An 11,395-nucleotide genomic window follows, 5' to 3' on the forward strand; every position below is an offset into this window, starting at 1 on the left:
CAAGGGTGACCTACATCAGGTCCTCGTGGCTGACAGGACTGACAGGCCCCAGCTCCCAGCTGGAAATAAAGGAGGACGCTTCAACTATTTGTTTCCTTAATTGTCCATAGCACCACTCACTCTTATAAAGTAGGTCTTACATGAGGTGTTGAGAGGAGAATAGGATAAGAGTGAATAGATAATGACCATTGCATTGCAACAGATGAAGGAAAGAACTGTTTAAAAGGAATATATAATTAGGCATTATACATATGACAGCAGCCCAGAATAAGAGGCATATAAGAAGACTAGGGGGAGAGGAAGTAAATGAATATTAAAAAAATTAACTGGAGGAGGTGGAAGGGAGGTGGAGGGGGTAAAATGTGCAGCAATGAATGAATGAAAATCTAACTTCTCTCGAAACATTCATTAAAATCACTATTAAAGTAAAATTTTATTGAAAAAGCAAAAGCAAAGATGTAACCTTGAAGACTAAAGCATACATGACACAGCTGTGGTTATATTCCTTTGCCTCATATGAAGCTGGACAATGAATAAGGAAGATAAAACTGATGTCTTTAATGTGATAGCAAAAAAATTAGAGATGGGAGTGGTGCAGCCAAGTGCTCAGGGATGCTGGGTGCCTTTAGAAGTTGAGAGAAGCAAGGGGTAAAGTCTCTCTCAGGAGCCTTCACAAGGAACCATCCCAGCCAACACATTGATTATATTAATTATTCTCTTGTGGACTCATTCTGAATTTCTGTCTGTAGAATGGTAAGAATAAATTTGTGTTCACTTAAGCCACAAAATTTGTGGTAATTTGCTATTATAGTACAATAGGAAACACATACGGACTATCAGGAAGAACTTTGAGTTTTGACCTTTCCCTGCTGACAACCCAGATATCTTTTCTCTCCATGCGGTCCCTGGGAGTGCTGAGAGGAGAGGAAGGCAGAGCCAGAATTGGCTTGACTTGGGCTTAGCCCATGGTTACCCCAACATCATCTTATTCATGTTCAACAACAGCCATCAAAGTCCCCTTCATTATCCATTATGTTGGTGTTACCGTCATAATATCAATTATTAGCAGTGGAGACTAAGGTCCACCTGATACAGGCCATGGTTTTTGCAATCACTTGTTATGCATCAGAGAGTTGGGCAATGACTAGGGAGGAAAGAAGGAGAATTGATGCCTTTGAGCTGTGGTGCTGGAGAAGAGCATTGAATGTACCATGGATTGCCAGGAAATCAAACAGATTCATCCTAGAGAGGGTTAAACCAGGCTACTCCTTGGAGGCAAGGATTCTGGGGCTTCGTCTGACATACTTTGGACATGTTGTAAGGAGAGACAGGTCCTTGGAGAGGGACATCATGCTTGGTAGGGTAGAGGGACAGCGCAGAAGGGGAAGACCCTCTATGAGGTGGATTGATTCAGTGACTGGAGTAATCGGGATGGGTGTGTCAGAGGCAATGCTATTGGCACAGGATAGAGCAGGGTTTAAGGCTGTTGTACATAGGGTCGCTATGAGTTGCAAATGACTAGACAGCACATAACAACAACAACAAACAATAGTTAGGATCCCAGAGACGATAGTTGTTGGGTCAGAGTTCTGAGAGATTACTCCGTGTGTAAATTAGCTCAGAATGATCCTGTCTTTGAAATGATACAAAGTTCCTACCAGATCAATTTAAGGTTCCAGTTCTTGGGAAATGGCATCATGCTGAGAGAGGTGAATGGTCAGAGAAGAAAAGAAGATCTTCAACATGATGGATTGATATGGTGACTGTAGCAATGGGCTTGAGCGTGTTGTGGATTGTAGGGGGGGCACAGGATAAGGCAAGGGTTAGATCTGCTGTTCATAGAATTGCTGTGAGTCTTAGAGAGAGCTCTGTTGGCCTAGTGGACAGAAAGTGATGCTACCAAGCCAAAGGTTTTAATCTGTGGCCTTCAGGCTTGCTTTGAATTGTTTTTGGCCAAACATTTTTCCAAGTAGTATAGCACTGGTCTGTCCATTTGCTGTCCAGAGGTAACTTGTGGTTGCTGTGATGCTGAACACTGTGACACTGATGTGTCAAATGTGATAATGGTTACCCATGGCGGACAGTGTTTGGTGGAGCTCCCCGATTAAAACAAGCTTGGAAGCAGGAGTGGCGTCCACTTCTGAAATAGCTTGCCTCTGGAAACTATGACTTGGAGAAATGATGAAAATTATACAAGTGTTCAGGTCTTTTGTTCATAGGGTTGCTATGCGTTATCTATGACTTGATGGCACTTAACAACAACATTGGCAAAGAATAGGAAATAGTCCATAGACTGCTAGAAGAGTGATTCATTCAGCCTTGGACAAAGGACAGCCAGAATGCTCCTTAGAAAAGAAGATGGCGGGGGACTGTATAACAATGAAAGAACTTTTTTTCCAAATAAAAAAGTGAACTGGAGGAAGGGGGAACAGGGAATAAAATGTGCAACAATCAATGAATGGAAATTAAAAAAAAATATTTTGGAAGAAAAGAAAAGAAGATGGTGAGACCTCATCTCGTGTTTTGGCTATGTTATCAGGATGGATTAATCCTTAGATAAAGATATCATATTGGGTGAAATCCAGGCTCAATGAGAAAGAGGTTGGCACTCAATGAGATAGATTGAAACCCTGGTTGCCTCAGTGGGCTCAAGTATAATATCAAGTGCGATGATGAGGGCATAGGAATGAGCCGTATTTCATTCATTCATGTTGTTAGGGTCACCATGAGTCATAGCCAACTTGATAGTATCTGAGAGCAGAGCCTCAACCCTAAGATGATCCTCTTTAAGACTTGCTTGTGAAAACCTGGCATCAAAGTGTCCTGTCTGGAAAGAGTTGATGGATACTCAAAGCCGCCTGGGTGATTCCTGCGCCATCCAGTCAGATGGTGAGGTCTGGATGCAAAACTTTTCTGTCTTCTTCCATGATTAAGCCAATGTTCTATTCTTGGAGAAGAAAGTTTTGAAATACTGAATTGACAGATGCTTACAACTTGAGGTTTTCCACAATCCTTCCTATACAATGATAATTTCTGTAGTAATTAAAAGATAGTGTTATGATCACCTGAAGCACTTTAACAAGGCTTGGTGGAATAATGATCTGAAACATGTTTTCTCTTCCATGTCTTCTTTCTGCAACTCTGTCCTCTTTAACCAACATTGACTACTTGCTGGGAGTAACCTAGGTCACTCTGCATAAGCCAAAGGTCCCAGACCACACCACTTGTTGGGACACACAAATCTGCTTTGAAAGAAATGTCTGCTACATGGACTTTAGCTCTTATGTCTTTACACTGGCGATTCCTTTACCAATGAGTCAACCTTGACATGTGGCAGCCCCATGCTCTGTAGAGTGGAACTGTGCTCCATAGAGTTTTATTGACTGTACCCTGGACTACCAAGAAAACAAACAGATTCACCCTAGAGAGGGTTAAACCAGGATGCTCCTTGGAGGCAAGAATTCTGGGGCTTCATCTGACACACTTTGGACATGTTGTAAGGAGAGACAGGTCCTTGGAGAGGGACATCATGCTTGGTAGGGTAGAGGGACAGAGCAGGAGGGGAAGACCCTCTATGAGGTGGATTGATTCAGTGACTGGGATAATCAGGATGGGTGTGTCAGAGGCAATGCGATTGGCACAGGATGGAGCAGGGTTTTGGGCTGTTGTACGTAGAGTCGCTATGAGTCGCAAACAACTCGACGGCACATAACAACAACAAAGAACAATCTTGTGGATGTAGGTTGCCAAGACTTTCTTCCACATTGCCATTGGGTGGGTGCAATCTGCCCACCTTTCAGTTAGTAACCACACAAGGACCACCCTTAGCCTCCTCAGACATCAGGTGTCATTCAGGGCTGCCAACAATCCTACTAAGATTCCTTCATCCAAGTTTCCCCTTGAGATGTGCAGACTATACTTGGTCTGGGACCTTCCATGAGACATCTGATTCTCTACCACCTTGCTGGGTACGGCAGGCACCGTGGAGTCTCTCCACAGTTTGCTGCTCTCTGCATCCCTTCACTGCAGCAGAACACTCCTCTACCCAGCCCTGCTGTGAACTTTCCTATGTGAGCTCCAGGTTTGTGTCAGAGCCTTCCGAAGAACCTTCGAGCTTTCTTCTCCCAGCTCAAGCCCTGTATATACAGATAGGTGTAGCCTGTCCTGTCTCCGAGCTCAGAGAACTATGTTAAAGAATCACAGGACTCCTCCTGGTGTTTGAGGCCCAGAAACCAGAGTTACTTTAGAAAGAGAGCAGGGTGAGCACCATGGAACAGCTGCTTAAGAACAGACTCAGTGATTTAGACTGGGCAACTTCCATGAGCTCCAAGCTGTTCGTTTTTTGTTTGTTTTTTTGGGTGGGGAGCGGGTGTTGTATAAACTGCACTTGTTTGAGGGGATGGATTTGGTTCATGCCAGATCAACCGCAGCAGAAATAATGACATCATGAATGATAATAAAATAATCAAGCAGCAACAGATGGGAGGGAAGAATTCCAGTTATGCTGCAGAACCGCGAGCTACATAAATGGTTCAGGTTCTTAGCTGGTCAAACCAAACCCGATTCCACTAGCCAGAGAGTAATGGCGGCATTATCCTGTAGCCAGAAACGCTAGCCAATCTATCCTGCTGTCCAGCAGAACAGACCTTCTGACAGCTGATGAAAGGGCTGCAATTTCGAAGCGATGCCCTCCGCTTAGCGTCAAAGAGCCTATTTATTCTCTAACATCTAATGAATCAGAACCAGGAAATCAGATTTCCTCCCTCTTTTCCCTTTCAGTTTCCTTTATTAATGGAACCTTTCAAAAGTCTATGCTCTTTCACTTGTACAAAATCACGCTAGTTCACACAAAGGGAGCAGATGGTGCTGAAAACGAGAGACGCGGCTGTGTAACTGGTGCTAACAGAGCCTTGTCTTGGAGGTAAAGAAACCGGAGTCTAATTGTAGGGTTGGTTGTTCCAATTCTGTATAACTATGTGTTTCTTTGTCTGCATCCTTTTCTGCTCAAATTTAATGTTTCTCCTTGAACGCTGTCAAATGGCTTCTTTAGAAATCTAAGGCGACTGTTAGGAATTGAACTGTGTCCTCCCAACATGGTGGTGTTGTCAAATGCCACTGAATCAACTGTGACTCACGGAGACCCTATGAACAACAGATGGGACCCTTACCCTGTCCTGTGCCAACCTTGTGATTTCTGTCTTGTTCAAGTCCATTGAGGCAGTCACTGTGACAATCTGTCTTGTTAAATAGCTCCCTCTCTTTCACTGACCCTCCCCAGATAGGTGTTATAAATTCTAACTTTCATGCCTTTGGATATAATCTCATGGGGGGGGGGGCACAGAAAGTGAGATTTTTTTTTATGTTAATCAGACAGGATTAGTATGAAGGTATTTTGAAGCTCTGTCTCCTATACTTTGGTCATGTGGCCAGGAGGAACCAATCCGTGGAAAAGGTCATCATGCTCGGAGGGGTAGAGGGACAGCACAGGAGAGGAAGATCCCGGGTGAGATGGATTGACACAGTAACGGGGGAATGTGGGTAGGTGTGTCAGAGGCAGTGAGACTGTCTCAGGAGTCGTGGGTGAGTTGATGGCACATAACAAGAACAAGAACAACAGTATAACGTGTGTTTTGAGTCAATCCCTTTTGAAGCAGAAAAGAGCCTAGGCAAGTTAGCCAGAGAAACAGACTCAGGGGAAGACAGAAGCCATGCTACATGAAAATTGCTCAGCAACAGAAACTCAAAGAGTTAGGGACCTTCCTCCAGAGGGAACAGATAGACTTCTACAGCTGACCCTCAACTCCTAGCCTCTTAAAACTAGGAGAAAAGAAATTCCTGTTCATCCACTTGTATTTTTGCTACCGCAGCACTAGATTACTAAGACACTGAGTTTGAAGACTTCTATTTTATGCCAATGATTCCTTATCAGACTCTAAGTGTCTCATTTCCACAATTCCCTCTGCCAGGTGCAGTGTTCGGCATCATGCAAACCAGGCGGTAGGTGACAGACAAGAATTGACACTTGGGTTGAAAGCATCCCATGAAATAGCCTTGTGTGAGAATCTCACTCAACACATATTTTCAATATAGGAGTGTGATTAATTAGCCCAGTTGGGCTCTCCTTCTGAAAGTTTTGGAAATGAGACATGAACGGAAGGAAAGATACAAGTTTATGCTAGAAGTGTATCTGTCTTCTTTGTGGCTTTCCCCACCATTGTCGATCATAGTAGTGTGGGCACACACGTTTCTGTTTGTATAAATAGATCAGACTCATGAATCCTTATGCAGATGGATATTTTTGAGAAAAACCAAATGGCATTTAGCTCCCTATCCTTTGCCTTTCCACCCCCTGTCTGTGGCTTTGCTCTACTCTGTGAGGCTGGAAGCTATGGTATAGATATTTCACATATCAACGGGGTCATCCATGGTGACTAGATATAAGCAGTTTCCAGACAGAAGCTGGTCTAGCAATATACTTCTGAAATAATGGGCCTTTGAGAACCAAAATAAGAGAAATAGAATGTTTTATGAATACAGTACTAGAAAATTATTAGAAGACACTCAAAACACGGCTAGAGAGGAGGAGAGTAGATCTCGGTAGTGTGGATGGAGTAACACTTTCAGTCAATGAAGGAGATACATTTGCCCATCTGCCAATGTGTCATGACTCAGAGTGAAAAGAATATATTCAAGACACTGAACACTAATGATTGAAGACAAGTTGAGTTGTAGGATCACAACCAGAGCCAGATTTCTCTCCTCCTTTTTTTTAATGACCTTTTGCTTCAACAGACATGGCGTCATGTGTAAAGGTTCAGGTGCTGGAAATATCTCCCTGAGTTTGAATCCTGGTCTTGCCATATACGTGTGGAACCGATTGTACAGTTCAGACTCTCAATTTCCTCATCTGTAACACGGAGATAATAACACTTTCCTTGCAGCTGGAGTGTCATCCACTTCCTAAACAACATACCTCTGGAAACTCTATGAATGTCGATGACAAATGTCAATAGTTGTAGAGGGGCTTCAAGCCTTTTGTTCATAGGGTCACTATGAGTCATGCTCAACTTCAAGGCAATCAACAACAACAACAATAACAACAACAACAACATCTTATAGAAAGGAACCAGGGTGGTGTAGTGGTTAAATTCTCATCTGCTCACCAACCGGTTGGTGGTTCAAAACCATCAGCCACCCCATAAGAGAGATATTTTAGCAGGCTGTTTCCATAAAGATTCCAGCCTTGGAACCTCTCTGAGGAAGTTCTCCTTGGTCCTGTGGAGTAATAAGAAGTCAGAATCAACTGGGTTGCAATGGGGATGTTGTAGAGTCGTTAGGGACAGCTAGAACCTATGTTCCAGGATGTGTTAATTGCTATGTTAGTGTTAACAAGGAGCCCTGATATTGTGCTACATAACTTTTTTATTTTGGTAAGGGAAAACCTTTTAATTAGCCTACCTCCATGTAATTAACACAGCCTCAAGCGACCAGGACACAGGCCTCTCAACACCCTTAATCTTCTCCTTAGCTCTTCTGCTGAATAATTTGGCCTTCACAATGACTGGTTGCATTTGGGAGTTTCCCCAAAACGTTGTAGTTACCCAGTCGAAGCACATCAGTGATGGGAGCAGCTCCAGTCTTGTTTTATTGCAGCCTTGTCTGCTCACTGACCAGGTCCACAATTTGGCAAGGTTGACAGGTGGGCAGAAGCTCCAATTCCTCTTCAGGTGGTAAGGTCTCACACCCGCCTTTCAAAAAATCACCTGCATGGTATTTGTCAAAGTTGATCCTGTGGTGATGGAAGCCATCAGCATTACTTCAGCCTCCAGGGAGCTTCTATGCTTCCCGATGTGGTGGTGGGCATGGCTCACGTGGCCGTTAAGTTTCCAGGTCTTCCTACAGACCCACTGGAATTGAAGATGTCTTGCAGATGGAGCAGGGAGCCTGGTGATACCCAAATAGAGTAACACTTGAAAGGAAAACTCCTAATTCCTAGTGAAACTTGAAACCCTAGTCTCTCAGCAATTAATGAAATGAAAGCTAAACTTCTGTCATTGCAAAAGGATGGAATTCAAAGCCAGAGGGACACTGTTTTGAATAAACAGAAAGTTTAAAATAGAAAGTGATGTTTCTTCCCTTCTTGAATTTAGACTGAAGGATGATATATAAAAGAAATCTTCCCTCCCAAATGCATCCTTGTCAAAACTTCAGAGAACCAAGTTATTGTTAAGGTGATTTTTAAGCATCTTTCAAATATACTCAATCCTGTCTTTCCTTTTCACCTATCCCAAGCCTGACTCTTCTGACATTAGCTTGTGATATTGTTCAAATCTAAGAATATGCTAAAATCACAATATTGTGGTGAATAGCTATGTGCTAGCTTCAACATTTTTCTTATATCTATAGTTCAGTGATGATGTCCTTCTCCAACGGTTGGTCCCTTCTGACAGTGTGCCCAATGGAAGTGACATGAAACATCACCATCCTTGCCTCTAAGGAGCACTGTGCTTGCGCTTCCTCCAAGAAAGATTTATTTGTTCTTTTGACAGTCCATGAGATATTCAATACCATTTACCAAGACCACAGTTCAAAGGCATCACTTCTTCTTCAGTCTTCTTTATTCACTGTCCAACTTTCTAGATGCATAAGAAGCAACTGACAGTGCCATGGCCTTGGATCAAGCACACCTGGTCCAATAGAGGAAGGCCTTCAACACGATGTATTGACTGGAGAGCATTATGTGGAGTGAATTAACTCAGTCTCATAAGGACAAATACTGCATATGACCATTACTGAAAAAATAGATGGATAACTAGTAAAACATGTATGGGAACCCAGCAGGGGGACAGGGTGGTAGCTGAGGGTTGAGGATAGGTAGGGGTGAAACCACAGGGCTGCACAATTTGGTAGGTGAGGGGAGCAAGAAATAGGAAGAATCAGAGAGAAAATACAGGGTAATGATGGACAAGGTCCAATTATGATTAATTTTATAAAACATAATGCATGAGAAAGGGAGCTCTGGTGGCTTAGTGGCAAGAAGCTGCACTGCAATCCCAGAGGTATGCAGTTCGAATCCACCAGATGTTCTGCTGGAGTAGGAGGGGCAATCTCCTCCTGTACCAGTTTGGGCATGTTGCAAGGAGGGACTGGTCCTTGGAGAGGGACATCAAGTTTGGGAGAGTGGAGGGACAGTGCAGGAGAGGAAGACCCTCGATGAGATGGATCAATTCTGTGAGTGGAGTGGTGGGAATGAGTGTGTTGGAGACAGTGAGGTTGGCACAGGATAGAACGGCTTTTAAGGCTCTTGTACATAGGGTCGCTATGAGTTGCAAGCAACTCGATGGCACATAACAACAACAACAACAACAACAATGCATGAGAATGATTGTATGAAACACAATATGCATGAAGAATAGTGCAAAACACAATATAGGGGAACTTTGTATTCAGCCTCCTATTTAAAAAAGGCATTTGGTCACCAGTATGGGGCTGGAATTCCACGTGGAGAGTATTCTGAAGTAGCCATGGGCTATGAGTTGATTGCTGTCACGCTAAACACTGTGACATTGTTGTGCCAAATGTGATAATGGTTACCCATGGTGGACAGTGTTGGGTGGAGCTCCCCGATTAAAACAAGCTTGGAAGCAGGAGTAGCATCCACTTCTGAAATAGCTTGCCTCTGGAAAAATCTATGAACTTGGAGAAACGATGTAAGTTATACAAATATTCAGGTCTTTTGTTCAAAGGTCCCGATGACTCAATGGTACTTAATAACAACAGCAACAAGCAAACCAATAAAAAAAATTCACAAAAAAGTTCAGTTAAACTTAAATTCCACATAAACAATAAATGCATTTGCATAACAAAAATACATTGACACGTTGACTGTAACTATTGGCTTAAGTCTATCAGAGACTGTGAGAGTAGTACAGGATGGAGCAAAGCTCAGATCTGTCATTCACAGGGTCGCATGAGTTGCTGTGAACTGGATGGCACCAAACAATAAGGAGGACACTCAACCAGGTAGATTGACACCGTGACCACAGCAACAGGCTAGATTGTGTCGGAGATTGTGAGGATGGCACAGGATAGGACAGGGTTCAGATCTGTTTTTCAGAGGATCGCCATGACTCGTACTTGACTTGAAGACAGCTAACAACAACATAGTTCATTGCCATCATCCTCTTCCAAGGTTCCTCAACACACTTAACAAAATCTCTGTGTCCCTAATGCAGTGAATACCCTTTTCCCTTCCCTCCCACCTGCCCCTGGTAACCACTATCAGAATATCATTTTAAATTTCTCAGCAACCTGAGACAATAACTCATTGCAGTCAAGTTAGAACCGACTCAGAGCCAAGCCCCCAAAAGGTTTTCAGAGGCAGTAAATCATGAAGGAGGAGATTGCCCATCTTCCTCCTTTAAAGCAACTGATGGATTCTAACTGCCTGCCTCTGTATTGGCAGGGCAGCTCTTTCCACTAGGCCGTCAGAGCTACCTGTGACAAGATTTGCTTATTACAGCATTGGATCGTATTTACTGTGGAGTGGTAATCATTACGGCAACTCAACAGGTAGCTCTGATTCTCTTCCCTATAAGGCACATCATTGAGATACTTTCCCTGGCCCTTCATGGTTGCCTGTGACCTGCTAGACGGTTCTGACTCACGTGAGAAGAACTGATGTACGCTACTCTTGGGTAGGAGTGTTAAGTTGCCCACCCATCATCTCCAGCTGTCTTTCTTCCTCACTGGCTGGCACTGGTTGAGGTAGTAGCTCCCGTCAGCCGGTTCTGTGTTGTTTGACATCGACAGCACTTTCCCCACCAAACCATGAGATGGAGTTTGAACAAGAAATAAGCCTTCATTATTTAAAGTGTCTGAGACTTGAAAATTTCTGTTACCTCAGCCTTAATTATCCTACTGTGACTGATACCCACTCGAAGCCCCCCTGAAGCACACTGTTGCCAAACTGTGGAAACCAAAAGAAACATTCAAAACATTGGAATTGGCATGCTTTCACAGACAAAATATTTTGCCTTGGCAGACATGTCCAGAAGGAAGTGGATGTTGCTATATTTAGCACATGAGGCAAATGTACTGTTTTGAAGTATTCAGACAGATAAACATGTTCAAAATCATGCTCCAAATGTTCCACCAATTGCCTTGGAAACATTAACATGGTAGAAAAGTTGACAACATTTCCTTTTGCATACATTTAACCATGCACGTACACACACACACACACACACACACACACGGCTAAGAGTTGCTTAGCTGTATGAAGCAGAGAACAATCAAGTTCATAGAAATTAGGTGACTTGTTCAAGGACAAACTCTGACATAGTAGAGGTAAGACAAAGACCCAGGTCTTTGGGCTCATAGTACTTCTCATTAA

The 11,395-nt window shown here is 43.2% G+C and overlaps 1 pseudogene; it reads right to left on the reverse strand.

The window, feature by feature from the left end:
- Positions 1-7,479: 7,479 nt before the first annotated feature.
- LOC102868953 lies at positions 7,480-10,806 on the reverse strand (annotated as a pseudogene).
- Between the last annotated feature and the right edge of the window lie 589 nt (positions 10,807-11,395).

Source organism: Elephantulus edwardii, unplaced genomic scaffold, assembly GCF_000299155.1.
Source record: "Elephantulus edwardii isolate Elephantulus edwardi_28Jun2011 unplaced genomic scaffold, EleEdw1.0 scaffold00117, whole genome shotgun sequence".
NCBI lineage: Eukaryota > Metazoa > Chordata > Mammalia > Macroscelidea > Macroscelididae > Elephantulus > Elephantulus edwardii.